We start from the raw sequence: 18,412 nt of genomic DNA, 5'->3' as shown, positions 1-18,412 counted from the left end.
GGACAACCAGCATCATCAAGGCATGTGCCTTCTTCGGGGAGGGAAAATCTTCCCATGGACGAGCTGCCATCAATCTTATAAGAAATCGACTGCAGCTGCTCACCAGAGTACAACATCCGCCCGATTCGCATTTAACTTATCCAGTGTCATGGTGACCTTTGAGCAGATCACTTCTTTGAGAGGGACGATATGATTATGGTGTATGAAGAACAGTTAAAAGCCGGGCTACGCTTGATGACTTCTTTAAAGAGGTTTTAAAATATCACCAAGTGTGCATCGCCCAAGTTCACCCAAACTCATGGCGGATCTTAGTAGCCTTCCGAGGCCTATGCTGAGCTAAGGGGCTCCGACCCACGGCTAAGGTGTTCACGAATCAGACTGCTAACTCGTCGCAAGGACGATGAGTATTGGTTCTTCCAGGCGAAACCCCATTGTGGGCTTTTTACCGATCTACCTTCCTCCCTGAAGAATTGGAAGAACCACTTCTTTATCCTGAGGAGGACTTCTCCTAGATGGCCAACCTGGCTCTCGAGGACAAAGGTGAGGATAGCGAAGGGGAGGCTGAAGGTGAGAGAGAAAATGAACATGTAGTTCAGGCTGGGGGCGATCCCCCAGCCGAATGACTTGTATAAATTTTGAAATGAAATGCAATGAAAGTTCCCCTTTTGTTCAATGATTGATTGTGATCGGAAAATTTCTAAATTGCGTAAGCACTCGATTGTTTGAACATATTAGAATGACAACTGAAAGTGATTATTAATCTAAGTATAGGAGATCGGAGAACACAATATGCATGAGATCAGTTACAAAACGGGACTTAATTAAAATTAGAAATTTGGCTTTGAACACTTAAGATCGGGATCATCTTTTGAACTGAGTTGAAACCTTTATCATTCTCAAATTTTAACTGAGAGACCGGCAACAAGACTGGTGTTACGAAGGCCTTATGTTGGTTCAATTTTATTTGACAAGAAAGATCGGAAATACAATTAAATGATCGGGGGACTCGAGAATTGGTTTGAGGGATCGGTGAGGCTTTAAATGACCTGGAGACTTGGTATTAATTAAATTCCTTTTGAGGGGAGATCGGAAGTGTGGTCGGTTGGTAAAGGGGACTGTATTGGGGATCGGCTTCAAGGTTTATTAATTTCGGGGGATCGGCCAAAATATGGTGTCGACAGCTGCCCCTCTTTACATAATTTCTATTGAAGGGAAAAATTTTCCCGTGTAGGAATTATGTAAAGATTCAGACCCATATTTTGGACGATTTAAAATTTGAAATTTGAAATTAAAGTCCGGAGGCTAAAATCCACTTGGTCGAAACCTTGAGGTTGGTCACAGGAAATAAAATGCTGAAAAATTAAAATCAACTTAGATCAAGGAACCAGAGGTTGATAACAAGAAAAAGGAAATTAAAATCAACTTAGATCAAGGAACCAGAGGTTGATAGCAGGAAATTTAAATGCAGGAAAATTAAAATCAACTTAGATCAAGGAACCAGAGGTTGATAGCAGGAAATTTAAATGCAGGAAAATTAAAATCAACTTAGATCAAGGAACCAGAGGTTGATAACAGGAAATTTAAATGCAGGAAATTAAAATCAACTTAGATCAAGGAACCAGAGGTTGATAACAGGAAATTTAAATGCATGAAATTAAAATCAACTTAGATCAAGGAACCAGAGGTTGATAACAGGAAATTTAAACGCAGGAAATTAAAATCAACTTGGATTAAGGAACCAGAGGTTGATAACAGGAAATTTAAATGCAGGAAATTAAAATCAACTTGGATTAAGGAACCAGAGGTTGATAACAGGAAATTTAAATGCAGGAAATTAAAATCAACTTGGATCAAAGAACCAGAGGTTGATAACAGGAAATTTAAACGCAGGAAATTAAAATCAACTTTGATCAAGAAACCAGAGGTTGATAACAGGAAATTTAAATGCAGGAAATTAAGATCAACTTAGATCAAGGAACCAGAGGTTGATAACAGGAAATTTAAATGCAGGAAATTAAGATCAACTTAGATCAAGGAACCAGAGGTTGATAACAGGAAATTTAAATGCAGGAAATTAAGATCAACTTAGATAAAGGAACCAGAGGTTGATAACAGGAAATTTAAATGCAGGAAATTAAGATCAACTTAGATAAAGGAACCAGAGGTTGATAACAGGAAATTTAAATGCAAGAAATTAAGATCAACTTAGATCAAGGAACCAGAGGTTGATAACAGGAAATTTAAATGCATGAAATTAAGATCAACTTAGATCAAGGAACCAGAGGTTGATAACAGGAAATTTAAATGCAGGAAATTAAAATCAACTTAGATCAAGGAACCAGAGGTTGATAACAGGAAATTTAAATGCATGAAATTAAAATCAACTTAGATCAAGGAACCAGAGGTTGATAACAGGAAATTTAAATGCATGAAATTAAAATCAACTTAGATCAAGGAACCAGAGGTTGATAACAAGAAAATTAAATGCATGAAATTAAAATCAACTTAGGTCAAGGAACCAGAGGTTGATAACAGGAAATTTAAATGCAGCTTACAAGGCAAACCTAATCTCGACACAAGAAGCTCTTCCCCGATGAAGTGTACTTAACAGGATTCCGAAAGCAGATGATTAATGGAAGACAAGTTACAAGACTTGACCTACGACTTCATTTCTTCGAATGCCCCTTTTCTGTTCTTGACTTTCTTCTTACTTTTCGAAAAGCGCCCTTGCGGGTTTTCACTTTTCGTCCATTTGACTAGAAGCGCCCTTTCGAGTTTTCACCCTTAGTTTTTTTTTTTTTTTGATAACTCACTTTTTCAGGATGCCCTTTCGGGTTTTCATCCTTCACTCATTTTGCAGAAGGCGCCCTCTCGGGTTTTCACCCTCTTTCACACATTTTGCTAGGAGCGCCCTTTCGGGTTTTCACTCCTACATTTTTCTTCTCTTTTTTTTTTTTTTTTCTTTTTTGTGTTCAAGTCCCAACTTCCCATATCAATAGGTTGTGTGTTCACTGCTTAGTTATTCCCTATAATTCTCAATGCAATGTAGATAAAGTTACCTGTGTTTAAATTCTTAACTCATAATAAAGCATTAACAAGTTAACAGCGCATGTTCCAAGGTAAATGGGCTAATGGAATATGAGAAAAATATGGTTTTTAATAACAAAGAATAAGAATATGAATTTGGAAGGAAGAGAAATTTCACGAATTCCTTCATTAACTTTTCTAGACCCTTCATTGCCCCAAATACTAATAGTCTGAGAAGAATCCTTGTGCCATGGTCACTTGCTACCTTTTGACTCCATTTTACATTCTCAATAAGGCTTCATGTTGCTAGGCGCATCCTTTGAGGTTTTCAATCCCGATAACTCACTTTTTCAGGATGCCCTCTCGAGTTTTCATCCTTCACTCATTTTGCAGAAGGCGCCCTCTCGGGTTTTCACCCTCTTTCCCTCATTTTACTAGGAGCGCCCTTACAAATTTTCACCCCTATGAAAAATTTATTTATTTATTTATTTATTTTAGGTTCAAGTCCCACATTTTGTAGTATTTTCCTTCGATATAAGATCTCTTGGTTGGAGCTCCCGAGAGTGTTCATTCTTATTCAAGCGCCCTGGCCTTTCTTCTTTGGTATAACCGTCCATGGTAGATTTCGAATCTTGTTTTGACCTATTCGATTTCATCTAGCTCTGTTCTCCATTAAGATTCACAGAGAAGGAATTTCCATCTTGATTGGCAAAACTGCTTCCATGCCATATACTAACGAATATGGAGTTGCCCTAATCAGTCATCTTTTCGATCATTCATTTGAGATTCTTGTTTAAAGTTTCCATGGCTTTGTTCATTTGGGGTCGATAAGGTGATGAATTAAGATGAATCACCCCGAAGGCTTCCAATGACATCGATGCCCTGCATTGCAATCGATCATGGGACGTTTATCCAGCCAGCATATTTACAGCACTTGTGACATTTTCAAACATATTCAATACAGTTTCTCCTTCCAAAGTAATCTAATAGTATCTCTGTCGTAAGATTTTCTTAGCCATCATGTGTTCGTTAGCTTGCGTGGCATAGTTCCCCTTTATCAGAATCACTAGTATTCAGGGCAATTATTGGTCCTTCAAAGTTAACTTCATGAATATCATAGTTGATTGAATCATTATGTATTGGTTGATTATTATTCTTGAAGAAAATGGAAATGGGGCGGTTACAAGAGGAGAATTAAGTGGTTTTATTAAGCAAAGAAAAGGCTAAACAAAAGAAGTAATCGGATATGAAAATTTGGAAAAATGCGCTATTAACTTACTAATACTTAATCATGAGAGAAGGTCCATTCACAATCCACTTGACACCATGGACAAAGTGGTCAAGTGTTGGTAACCAAATATTCATTACTCAGAGAAAAGTATAAGGATATCCTTTGCCCCCCCAAGTATCAAGCTCTTGATTTCCTTTTATTTGCACAATTAGCATTTCTGGTTCCAACGCATCCCCTATGCATTCTATTATGTGCACATTGCCTCTTTTACCAGTTTCGTGGTTAGGCAATGGATTAATTTCAACATTAGGAATTGCACTTTCACTTTCCATCTCCAACCACCCATTTCTGATAAGGGACTGTACCTTACCATTGAAAGCTCCACAATTGTATGTTGAGTGACCAATTGCCCCCCCTATAGTATTCACAATGAGCATTTGGGTCACACCTCATTGGATATGGGGATTGTAAAACGTCAAGTGGTATGGGGGCTATCTGGTTTATGCTCAAAAGGTAGCAATAAATCTCGCTTAAGGGCATAGGCAGTGGTGGGTCGGGATTGGGGAGTGGGTGACTAATTTGTTTGAGTCAGCAGACGTGAAGTGTAAGCAATTAGTTATGGGACCTATTGTGGTTGGGATAAGAAGAAATTGTGGTGGAAAATTGGCTACCATTAGGTTTTGGGAAGGAAATCGAGAACGATAGGTGTTTTGTGGGGGGGCATGGTTGATAGGCTTGTTACATCACATTGTGCACCTCCCCTTCCATTTTCATCTCAGAATTTATCGTACTTTTCACTCAACTTTCTCTTACCGCTTCCTGTAACCTCCCCTAGTCTCAAATTTGCCTCAATTCTCTCCCCAGTCTGTATAATGTTAGCAAAGTTGTTGGAGGTGTTCCCGATCATCAAATAGAAATAAGGAGCTTTCAAGGTCTCAATGAAGAGAGAGCAAAGCTCATTATCAATAACTGGAGGGTATATCTCCGCTGCTTTCTCCATCCATCTCTGAGCATATTCTTTGAAGCTTTCCCTGTCCCTCTGCACCAAGTTTTGGAGATCTCTCCTTGTGGGGGCCACGTCGCAGTTGAACTTGTATTGTTTTAGAAAAGCGTTAGCCAAATCCTTCTAAGAGCGCAATTTGCTCCTGTCCAACTGAATGCACCATCTCAGGGCTGCCCCAGAGAGACTCTCATGGAATAAGTGGACTAGGAGTCGATCGTCCTCTGTTAGGGCAGACATTTTGGCAATGTAGGTGGCCAGGTGAATGCGGGGGTCTGAGTTCTCGGTGTATTTGTCGAAGTCTGGGATTTTGAACTTGGGCGGCACCACCACATCTAGCACCAATCTCAGTGATGTCATATCGACTGAACCATACATGTTCAGCGCCTCTATTACTCTTAATCTCTCTTCTAGAGCGGACAACTTCTCATTTTCTCTCGTCTTACTTTCTCCCCCCATTGCAAGAGATACTCCCCCGGTTGGGAAATGAGGGGTGGAGTGAACCGGAGGGATCAGTATTGAAGGGTATGGGTCGGCATTTGAGATAGACGGGTAATGGGAGAAAGGTGGGTCATTATTTATAGTAGCTGGATTGACAGTGATTGTCAGATCTGGGATAGGTGACTGAAAGGTGAAAGAGGTTGAAGCTTGGTGAGAGTCAACCATTGCAGGAGGTGGGGGAGGTAGTGGTAAGTTAGGATCTGAGGCAGGCTTATTATGGGACATTTCTCTCATTAGTCTCATAAGCTCCGAGACTTGGTCCTTCAATTCAGAAACCTGTCCTTGTAGGTTCTAGACTTGTTCCTGGTCTTCCATTATCTTCTTTGTTCATGATCTTGTTAAGTACACTCGTTTGGGTTGAACTGCGTGCCTGGTCAGACTTGCTCTGTTTGAAGCAATGTTGATTTTCTGTAGGGAAGCAAAAAAGTTTTTAATGAATTTTGAATTTCGTAAAAAAAACTAAAGGTCCTGGTTCGGACAAAGGATACAGTGGCATTTCGGAGCCAAAATGAAATCTGCAGAAGGATAATCGCATCAATTTTATCATGCCATCATTCGATAGTCTAACTGTGAATGACTGGATTGAACGCGCATGTATGATACCTGTCCATATGGCGCATCCAATTTTTTTGCATAACCCTAGCGAGGGGGTTCCTACAGGAGTCATACTATTCATTCACAATTTCGCTAAACCATGGCCCGAACCGCCTCATAGGTTCAACAATGGTTTAGCATTCTGTTCTGGTCTAAGAACTTCTTCTGCCGACTGACTCGAGGATGCCATGTTAAAAATGATGCTTATCCTTTTACAAACCTTAATTTGGTGATGCCTGCAGGAAAAACTTGTTAGCAGGATAAATTCAGGTGATCTTGAATTAAACTATTGGCAGAGTGACACCTGCACATTTATCAAAGTAGGAAAATGTGTAGGTTCTCTTAACAGTATGATTCAAGATTACCCTTAAAAATAAGAACAAAATAAAATAAACAGAATAGGGTAAGAGTAAGTATGCCCCTTTTGTCCTAAAGTAAAGGAAAGTCCTAATACCGGCTGGGTACTACCTAATCGGACAGTTCTATCTTACAAGGTAGCTTGCTACGACTTCCAGCTATCGTGATAGTTTAGCTCAAGGTCTAATTTTCTAAAAGCCACAGGTTCCCAAATTGCCCCCACTGTAAACAGTAGAGCCCCATTCTATCCCCCACGATACTGTCGGGAAAATTCCACGGGTATCACAGTGAATAGAACGAGTTTCAATTTGAGCAGAAGCCTTCACGGATACTAATGGGGTAAAACCCACGGGTACCGCTACATGACTCCCTCCTACTTTCCTAAAAGGGTAAGAAAGCCCGGGTATAGGGCTGAAGTGTGTGAGGACGTCGTGTGAGTGTTCAGTGTGTGAAGGGACACCTTTACCTCTTCCCAATTCAGGGGGATTTTTATTTTTCCTTTTTTCTTTTAAATGAAGAGCATTGTAGAAAGTAAAACAAGCAAAATGGTTAGCAGGAATAACAATAATTAACGTATAGAATTTTTTGCGAAGTGAGCCCACCTAACTATGATTTGATCGCAAAATTAAATCTACTTTTGGACCTCTAGACCGGGGTTAAGTTTTAAGTATCCCCAACGGAGTCGCCAAGCTGTCGCAAGGTATTTTGCAGTCACCTGGACGAACACTCACCGAAGTGGGAAAAGTGAGGAGTCGCCACTTTAATTTTAAGGGAAATTAAAGAAAACCATTTGTGAAAGTAAGTTACACTAAAACCACTTCAAAAACAGAGATTCTAGGTTCGGGGTCCATGAATGGGTGGGGAAGGTGTTAGGCACCCCATCTCGTCCCTCAACAAGAGTAAGCAGATTTAATTTCACGTTCTTCATATTTAGGAGGGCTTGAATGGAAATGTTAATCCTTTTGACCGAAAGGAATGTTTGATTTTTCACTAATCCGGATTACCCAGATACATAAGTAAATGAAACGACCTTAGTGAATTAAGATTGTGTATTAACTTTATTTCAGGGAGAATCATTTTACATATTTGTTAAAATTTAATTTGGGAATCGGATAAGAACTCTCTTCCAATCTCCTTTAAATATTTATTAAAATTTTTAAGTTTGAGGGTCGGATAAGAACTCTCGTTCGATCTCCTTTTTTTTAAATATTTATTAAAATTTTTAAACTTGAGAATCGGATAAGAACTCTCCTCCGACCTCTATTAAACATTTAAATGGGGACCGGATAAGGACTTTTCCGATCTCTCAAGGTTTAATTACAGCTACGCATCATAAGAACCTGAGACTAAGAGTTTCGGGATTCAAAGATGCCAAGGGTCGGAATAAGGCTTCTTTTAACTGGTTGGTACCTTGTGACCAGACAAAGGATGCCAGACTAAATTTTACCGATCTCCTATGTAATTACCTTACCAGTACCTTTTTATACATAATCCGTTCTATTTATTTACCTGAAATTTAGTTTCATTCTGATTTATGACGTCATACTGAATCACCTTCTATGTTAGCCTAGTGATGCAACTCTATTATTTTCTTGATGTATTATTCAGGCCTTCTATTTTAAAGAAGCACTTAAGACACGACTACCTACATTTTACCGAACTACTTATACGTTACTTGAGATGAGGACTTTCACATTTAGAAGTAGCAAAGCTTAACAAAAAGAATGGACCAGTTGACAAAGAAAGTAAACTTCGGGAATAACCTTCATTACACCATATAAACTTGGCGAAGATTACAAACATAAAAGTAAAGGGAATGAGTAAAATAAAGAGCTTTTAGTGAAACAGAGATAGAAACACTCACCTGTGAGGAGCCGAACCTACTAAACTAATCGCAGAACGTAATAGGGGCACAAGCTATTTAGCTCGAAGGCTGAAGCTCACCTAGAAACGAAGGATGCTTAGCTAAATGGCAGTTAGGTTTAAACAAGCAAGTTGAGCTTGGGAAATAAGAATGGAAACAAAGATGACAAAGAACTGAAAGTAAGGGCTTCACAGGATAATGAAAGAACTGAAAATGGAGAGTTCCAGTATTTCAAGAATCCCTTTTGCAAGAAAACACTTCAGAAAACTGGTTTCAAAAGTTTTTCCTTATCAAAAACTTAAAAACAGCAGTGTAACGAACTGAATTAAATTTCAGAGTTCTTCCACTATAGTAACTATTTCTCCTTTTTTCGCCCGTCCTCCTTGAACAGTTTTCATGCAGGTATTTATAGGAACCGGGTGCTTCCCCTGAAGGGTCAGGAAATAGAAATATATAAATGATATTCGAAATGATGAGGTGATTATGATGTGAATTGCAATTAACGTGAATGGTATGATGAATGCATAAATTGTGTAAAAAAATGAGATTTAGAGAATTATGCTTCTACTATAAATAAAACTAAAATACTATGAACTATAATTGGAATATATAATGAAATAATAAAATTTATGAATATTTAATGGTACTAATGTGCCCATGTATTACCTAGACACGTGTGTCAGATTAGATAGATTGGCATGCCGATAGGGTATTGTTTGAGCAGTACTGCGTAAGGCTTTATGCCTATATTTATGGCTTTATGCTTGCCTTCATGGCTTAGAAGTCCGATCACCTGTTACCATGGCTTTTCAGCCATATTGATTACATACGTGGTTGACGTTTCGTATTTCACGTCCCATGGTATGACAGCCCGAGACACCACGATGTCTAGTGCCCAGTGACCCGCTTATCTAGTTTAGTCAGCCTGTCATAGGTTACTTGGGCAGTGAAACAAATTAAGAATATTAGAAATTAAAAATGTTAGAAATTAAATAAATGGGTTAGAAAGACTTAAAAAGAATTAGTTAGAATTAAGAATATTAGTTATTATGAAACGATCCAAACCACATAAAAAAATTGTTCAGTAAAGTGATGAAAGATTAGCAAAAATAGGTATAACTTAAATAAATATCACAAATGTACCTTCTATAACCATATGAGTATAAACTTAATATTTTTATTAATTTTGTATATTGCATATTATTACTGTGAATTTAGGTACTAAGCACTTCTAAGAGGAACAAATTAGAGCAAAAGATAGTTAATACTAGAAATATCATATTAAATTAAATTAAATTCCTGAGTATCCAAATAATGCTTCATTTCATTCTTTATTTGTATATATTATTTTCTTGTTATATTATCGCACCACTAAGCAACAATGCTTAGCACGATGGATTGTTTCCTTCACGCAGGTACTGAAGATAAAACCCAGTGGACATTAGACTAGGATTTTTGGAGTCCGGATCTGCAGAAGTGTCAAAAGTATTCAAAGTTATCACCTCCTCAGCAATGCATGTAGATGGGGCTCGCAAAAGTTATATTATGCATTTTGTGCATTATAATTAGTTATTATGTTGAAATGTAAATTATAAAATGTAATTAATTTGTATATTATGTAAATTGTAAATTTATATAATTAGTTTATAAATTATGTAATTAATGAAAATTTGAGAATTTTGATATATGAATTGAGCATGAAAATTAGTTGCAAGAATTGAATGTGAAATGATTATGATGAGCATGGATGATATTTTTATTGTAAAAAATTATTGAAAATTTTAAACAGTTGAATAGTGAAATACGCTAACTGGATAAAAATAAAAAAAAAAGGAGAAACTCCAATGGTTTCTCCTTAGAAAAATAATGGATATTAAAATATAACGAGAATAACATTTTTAAAGGAATAAAGTAAGATAAGATAGGGTGCTCTGGTACCGAGTGTGACATGTCTTGCTCAGCTATATTGTAGACGGATGAGGGGTGTCACAGATTTGGTTTTGAATTAGACTTTGAAATCACACTTGGCATGGAAATATTATTATGCTCCTCCTCCATTTATGGAGTTGAGATTGATTAAATTCTTTGCAATAACCCTATTTGTATAGCCTGGCAAATTACATTGTTCCAAAGACCGATGTTGGTCTAGACAATTAAGAGGATTATAACTATGTGTCGCAAGGTGTTTTGCGGTCACCTGAACGAACCCTCACCGAAGTGGGAAAGAGTGAGGAGTCACCACTTTAATTTTGAGGGAAATTAAAGAAAACCGTTTATGAAGATAAATTGAAATGAAACCACTTCAAGGCAGAGATTCTAGGTTCGGGGTCCGTAAACGGGTGGGGAAGGTGTTAGGCACCCCACCTCGTCCCTTAATAAGGGTAAGTAGATTTAACTTTGCATTAGTTAGGAGGGCTTGAATGGAAATATTAATCCTTTTGACCAAAGGAATATTTGATTTTTCACTAAATTTGGATTACCCAGATACATAAGTAAATGAGACAACCTCAGTGAATTGACGTCGCATATCATTTTTTGGTTTTGGGATTATTTTGCGTACAGGCTAAAATTTGGTGCGAGAATCGGATAAGAACTCTCCTCCGATCTCTTTTAAATATTTGTTAAAATTCTGAGTGGAGATCGGATAAGAACCCTCCTCTGATCTCTTTTGAAGTATTTAAAATTTAGGATTGAGAATCGGATAAGAACTCTCCTCCGATCTCTTTTAAGTATTTATTAAAATTTTAGCTCGGAGATCGGATAAGAACTCTCCTCCGATCTCTTTTTAAATGTTTATGGAAATTTTAGATCGAGAAACGGATAAGAACTCTCCTCCGATCTCTTTTAAGTACTTATTAAAATTTTGAGCTGAGAATCGGATAAGAACTCTCCTCTGATCTCTTTTAAATTAACAGGAGCCTGAAAGGGACTTTTCCGATCTCCCGAATTTTAATTTCAGCTATATGTCATAAGAGCCTAAAGCTAAGGATTTTGGCATTCAAAGGTGCTGGGGATAAGGCTTCTTTTAACTAATTGATACCTTGTGACTATACGGGGGATACTAGACTGAATTTTCCGACCTCCCATGTGGTCACCTTACCAATACCTATTAATGCCCGATCTATTCTATTTAGTTATCCAAGGTTTGGTTTCATTTTGTCTTATGACGTCTTGCCTAATGACCTATTGAATTTTCCTAGTGATTCGGCTTCACCATTTCCCTGTCTTATTATTTAGACCTTTTATCATTATAAAAGGACTTTTAAGTTGCCGTTACCTACATTTTGTTTAGTTACTTCTACGCTATTCGGGACCAGAACTCCTGTGCTAAGAAGTAATGAAGATTAATCAAAGAATAGACTGATTAACAAAGAAGTAAACTCGAGAATGATCATCTCCGTGTTTAAAACATAGTATAAACTTGGTGAAAATTACAAACAGAAAAAGAATAAATGAAATACGTGAATAAAGAAGAACAATTGATAAAATAACGATATAGCACTCAACTGTAGGGAGTCGAATCTACTAAACTAACTATGGAATCACAGAATGTAATAGGACTGCAGGTTGATAGCTGGAGGACTAAGGTTCGCCTCGAAATGAAGGATTCTTTGTTAAAATGTAAACAGGTCAAAATAACCAAGCTTGAATGGAGTTGAGCTTGGACAATATGAATGGAAATAGAAGATAACAAAGACAGAAAGTGAGAGTGTCACAGGATAATGAACGGACTGAAAATGAAGAATTTCAGTATTCAAGAATCCCTTTGCAAGAAAACACTTCAGAAAACTGGTTTCCAAAGTTTTTCTTGTGAAAGCTAAAATAGCAGAGTAACGAACTGAATAAAGTTTCAGAGTTCTTCCACTATGGTCACTGCCTTTTTTTCTATTTTTTTCCATCGTCCACCGAATAGTTTTCATGCAGGTATTTATAGGAACCGGGTGGTTCCCCTGAAGGGTCAGGATCTATCTTGGGGGAGATGGAGGGTCAGGATTTCAAAGGACATGATCGGATGCTTGAGAATTAAAGCGAATCAAAATGAACTGCCGAGATCATCCTCAGGATACCTGTCTTTTTTTCTTCTGATCTGACGGTCCAAAACTTTGTTGACCTGGGCGATCCGAGGGCTGGGAATAAAAGGCGCCGGTCTTGTCGTCTTCCTCTTTGATCCAAAGGCTCCAGACTCGTCCTTGCAAGTGAGACCAACGGTGGAGATTGGGATGTACAGGATTATCATGACATACTCTGGCACCTGTCAGCATTGTGGGCGATTTTCAGGCGTGCGGTGGAGATTTCATCTGCGATGCTTTAACTACCTTGGCTATGATTCTGACGACGGTTATTGGGATTTGTCTTATTCTCTTTGCCTTCCGATCTTCCCTCTTTCTGATCTCCTTTACACACTCCTTTTCCGATCTCTCATGCTGGTCTCCCATCTTCCGATCTCTAGAGATCACAGAAATGATGTAATCCAATTTTAGTGTAATCCGATCCCTAGAGATCGCCCAAATGATGTAATCCGATCTTTTGAAAATAAAGACTTTATTTTATCGATTATCATCTTATTATTATTGCATTGATTATTTTCCGATCTCTAATGTGATTATCCGATCTGGTTCTTTACCTGAATGACACTTATCCGATCCGTAATTCGAAACACCTGGATCTGCCGCTCTATAATTAACCGATCTTGGAATATGCGTGAGACGTGTCAGAACAGCTGGCGAGTCCCGCTAACCGATGCAGTGCCTGGAACATCGTGAGCATTAAATGCTCGGACGAGTATAAATAGGGGCTGGGTTATCCAGTTGCTCCCTTATTCCATTTTCAGTTTCTCGCGAACAACCCCAAAATCCTCTTGTTTTCTCAAGTTCTTCCGACGCCGATCAGATTCCAGTAAGGGCTTTGATCTTTCTTTTAGTTTAAATTCTTTATTTCCTTTGAAAATGAGCGGCGCCGAGGGTCAGAGAGCGACGAGCCATCATTCCATTCGGGCCTCATGGTCGTCGATGAAGTAGAGGTGATCGCCAAGCGCACGACCGTAACCTCCTAGGGTCTCCGCTCACCTGGGCGGACCGCACCATCGAGGCTTGTACCTTCTTCAGGGAGGGAGAATCTTCCTATGGACGAGCTGCCATTAATCTTGCAAGAAACCGATCTGCAATCGTTCAGCCAGGAGTATAATATTCGTCCTGATTTGTACGAACTTATCCGGTGTCACAGGGATCACCGAGCCGATCACTTCTTTGAAGAGAATGACATGGTTATGGTATACGAGGAACAGTTAAAGGCCGATCTTCGGTTCTCTCTGGACGACTTCTTCAAAGAGGTCCTAAAATATCACCGAGTGTGCATTGCCCAAGTTCACCCTAACTCGTGGCAGATCTTAGTAGCCTTCCGAGGCCTGTGCCGAGCTAAGGGAATCAGTCCTACGGCTAAGGTGTTCGCCGAATCAAGACAGCTAACTCGCCGAAAGGACGACGAGCACCGGTTCTTTCAGCGAAGCCTCATTGTGGGCTCTTACCGACCGCCTCCTCCCTTAAGAATTGGAAGAACCGCTTCTTCATTCTGAGGAGCAAAACTCCGAACTGCTTTGAGGGCTTCCCCCGTAGCTGGTGGCACCAGGGGCCCTTGATTCCGAAGCGTATTACCCTGAACAAGGAGGAAGGCCAAATAGTGATGGAACTGAAGAATCAGGCGGCCACTCAAAAGTTCTCCTGTTTAGATGCGGTGATCGCCGAGCCGCATCATTGGACTATACAGTGATCACCGCCAAGATCGCGAGCTTCCGCTCTCGACTCAAAGATCGCATTTTCTACATCTCGCATCTCAGACCTTAGCGATCTCACCGACCTCTTCTTTTTGGTGTATGGCGGGTGGTGAGTGTTCCACGAAGCGGAAGAAAGAAAGAGAGATATCCCGGAAGGTATACGAGAGGAAGCGTCCGGCACGGCTTCAAACACCCGGCCATGCACCTGGGGATATACCAAGAGGCCCGCCTCGACCTTCGGGCTCGCCGATAGCGTAAGCCGTCCGATCTCCTCCTCGAGAAGAGCCGCCTCCACTTCCTCCAGCTTGCTCCAAGCACGAAGGGGGTCCTTCAACCTTCGCGAGGCCCTCCTCGTGGCGCCAAGTCGTCGATCGCCTCGAGAAGAACCGACTGTTCGGGAACCCAAGTTTTGCCAAAGTCTTGGGGTCTTCCATCCGCCGGGAGGATCGGACCGACTGCTCTCCGACAATCTTGATGACATCCCGACCCGATCCATGAGTTCAATGTAGAGTGCCCGTGAACCAAAGACATAGTCCAGAAAAGGCTCACACTGGGTAAGGAGGTCGAGAAGAAGAGTCAAGAAGTGGCATCCTCCGATCACAACTCTCATCCGCTCAGATTACATATCTCAAATTGAGGGGCGATGAAGTACTATGAGGATAAGCCGCCGAATGTGCTCATGTTCGGGCCGAAAGGGATCATGCTCTTGGAGAAGTCCAGCGCTCCGGCCAACGAGCCGCTGTGTCGCTCACCCATCGAGGAGCTTAAGGCAAAAGATGAAGAGATGGTGACAGAATAGCCGGTGCTTATGTGAATGCTCACAAGAATCTCTTGGCCGAGCTCCAGAAGCGTTACCCAGAGGAGGACTTCTCTCGGATGGCCGACCTGGCTCCCGGAGGCGAGGGTGAGGATAGTGAGGAGGAGGCTGAGGGTGAGGGAGAAGACGGAAAAAATGTAGATCAGGCTGGGGGTGATCCTCCAGCTGAATAACTTGTACAAATTTTTGAAATGAAATGAAATGGAATGCCTCTTTTGTTCGATGAATGGTTGTGATCGGAAAATTTCTAAATTATTAAACACTTGATTGTTTGAGTATCTTGAAATAACTGAAAGTGATTATCAACCCAAGTGTGAGAGATCGGAAAACACAATGAGCATAAGATCGGTAGAGAACCAACGCTAAACGAAACTTGATTAAAATTAGAAATTTGGCTTGAACATTTAAGATCAGAATCATCCTTAAACCGGAACAGAACCTTTGATTATTCTTAAACTTTTGAAAGGGAGATCGGCAATAAAACTGGTAAGAAAAGATCTAGTGTCAGTTCATTTCGTTTGTCAACAGAGATCAGGAATATACTTGACTGGTCCGGAGATTCGATAATGGGTTTGAGAGATCGATGAGTGATTTAATAGTCAAAGGGATACTTGGTATTGGGGATCTGTTTCAAAGTTTATTGATTCTGGGGATCGGTTTCAAGGTTTATTGATTCTGGGGATCGGTTTCAAGGTTTATTGATTCTGGGGATCGGCCAAAATATGGTGTCGACACTATGTTTAAGACACCTAGAGAAGCCTTGAAGACAAATAATTAGTAATTGTCAAATAGTTAAGTATAAATAAGAAAAACAAAGCATAAGAAGTTAAATGAGCTGAGAGTCACAGTGATGGGTGACCTTCTCGGGAAGGACTGCGAGGTCAATTAAACTCAAATTTCAAACTGTAAAATGTGACACTGCGATCCTTAGGACTATTGCGAACACAGTGGAAAAGAGAAAATCACGAAAAAGAATTGTTAAGCCAGTGCAATAATTAGGTTAGGGATCCGAAAGAAATATCAAATAACTAGCAAACCGGATCAAACCGGTAAGGAGCAATCTTGTCAATTGACCCCTAGAGCTGACTCCTGACCTGACTGTCAAACAAAATCAGAGAAAAGAAAATTTTGGAATCGGGAATTAAATTAAAGAACGAATGGAAAAATAAATACAAAAGAAAAAAAAAAGAAAAAATTTATTACATCATTGGATGACATCATCATGATGTCAAAATCCATTTTAATTTCCCTACATAATTGACCAAGTCAATTTTTCTTAAATGACACATAAAATAACAAAAAAAAAAAAAAAGTATTTTGGTCTTCTTCTTCCCAAACTTGCCGCCCCATCTCTCTCTCCCAAGCTTTCTCCCAAAACTCCATTGGAGCACCACATCCAAGCTTCATAAACCCTAAATCCCATTATAGAAATTCTACTTTCCATCACTAAAACTTGTATTTAGACCTTGATAAGGAGCTTGATAACAAAAAGAAAAAGAAAGTAAGAAGTTTTGAAGAGTGAAAAATTCTGCTCACTTAAGGTTAGTGTTCTTTCTTCATTCTTTCTTTGAATTTATGTTTAAATAGCTAAGTTACACTTGAAATTAACAAATAAGTGAATAAAATTAAGCATGGTGGGCTAAATAGAAATTTGGTCAGCTAGGATTTAGGTTTGAGGATGGAAGATTTTGATGCAAATTATGAATTAGTTAAGTATGAATGAATGTATAAATATCAAATATGCATTTAGAATTCAACAAATGAATTAAACATGGAAATTAGGGTTTGAGATCTAGGGTTTTGGGAGACAAAATTTTGAGAATTGGTCAAATGGTGTGTTTGACCCTGTTTGAGCTGAAAAATGGTCATGTATGACCAATTATGGTGTGTAGGAAGTGTTGGAATTAAGTTTGAATTTGGATTGCTTATGGTCATTCTGCAGGTAGCATGACCAAGGTCCCTTTTAGGGATCAAAACTAAAAATTTACCAACTCAATTGGTGTGAGGACAATTGGAAATGAAACTAGACACAAAATGACACATTTTTCATTTAGGAATCATGCCCAGAAAGTGACCATATCATAGTGAACGAATTTGCCAAATCCGGAAATGGGTGTTCTGCCCTGTATAAAAATGACTAAATGAATAGTGTTTGTTCATTTGGCCATAACTTGGGCTAGGCAGGTCCAAATGACCTGAAATTTTACTAGTAGAAATCTGAGATATAGACCTACAACTTTTATGAAGAACACAAACCCAAATTATGCACTTAACTAAGTCATTTAGCCACCCAAAGCTAATGACCTAAAACTGCCAAAACCCAGAAATTTGCCCAGAAATCTGGGTTAGGCCAATCCGGCCAGCCATGTTCAAATGGCTATAACGTGAGCTACAAAACTTCAAATAGAGTGATTCAAAAAGGGAAATAAAGTTAAGACAATAAGGAACAATTTCTATGAAAAAAACTTAGACAAATTCTAACAGCAACATGACCAATGGAACAGTACAAAATAGGTTACCAAAACTGAAAATTTGAAAGTTTGCCTAAAAGACTTAAGTTTTGAGAAAATGACAAAAACCAATAAGTTAGGTAACCAAAATGTGGTATGTGGGTATAATTGGATTTCCCATATCTATTAAACATATGAAAGTAAATATTTTGACTTGAATAGTATCATAAATAGTAACCTCAACGTGAAAATTTTCAAGAATATAAGTTTAAGCATATTGGAGCTAGAATTGAACACATATAAATTAATTATTAGAATTATTATGAGATAAGATACTGAAACACTATAAATTTCATGTCTCAGCTGAAAAAGACCTGAAAAAGGATAGGACAAACTAAGTCAAGGCCTAGAGGCGACTCACATCAGGTTTGTACACAATAAATTTGATTTATCATTTTCTAATTGAACACTTATTTAGCTATGTATTGTGAATTAATTATATTAATTATGGGTTTCGAGAAATGCTGTGTTGCCATTTTATGAATGGAAATTTGAATTGGAAATTGATTTGTATTTTGCGTGAAATGTTTGAATAACTTGATTTAAATTGTTTTTTATTCACACTTGGCATGGCAATATCACAATGTTCCTCCTCCATTTATGGGGTGAGTTTGACTATATTTCTCCCTCTCTGGCTTCCTAGTCTGAGGGGTGAGTTTGGACGAGTACTCATTAGCTAGCTAGCCACCTCTCTCATTGATTTCGATTAGTGGGGTGAGTTTGCCTTGTCATCGTATGCAG

This window comes from Hevea brasiliensis, chromosome 15 (assembly GCF_030052815.1).
Source record: "Hevea brasiliensis isolate MT/VB/25A 57/8 chromosome 15, ASM3005281v1, whole genome shotgun sequence".
NCBI lineage: Eukaryota > Viridiplantae > Streptophyta > Magnoliopsida > Malpighiales > Euphorbiaceae > Hevea > Hevea brasiliensis.
Note: the sequence above shows the minus strand (reverse complement) of the source record.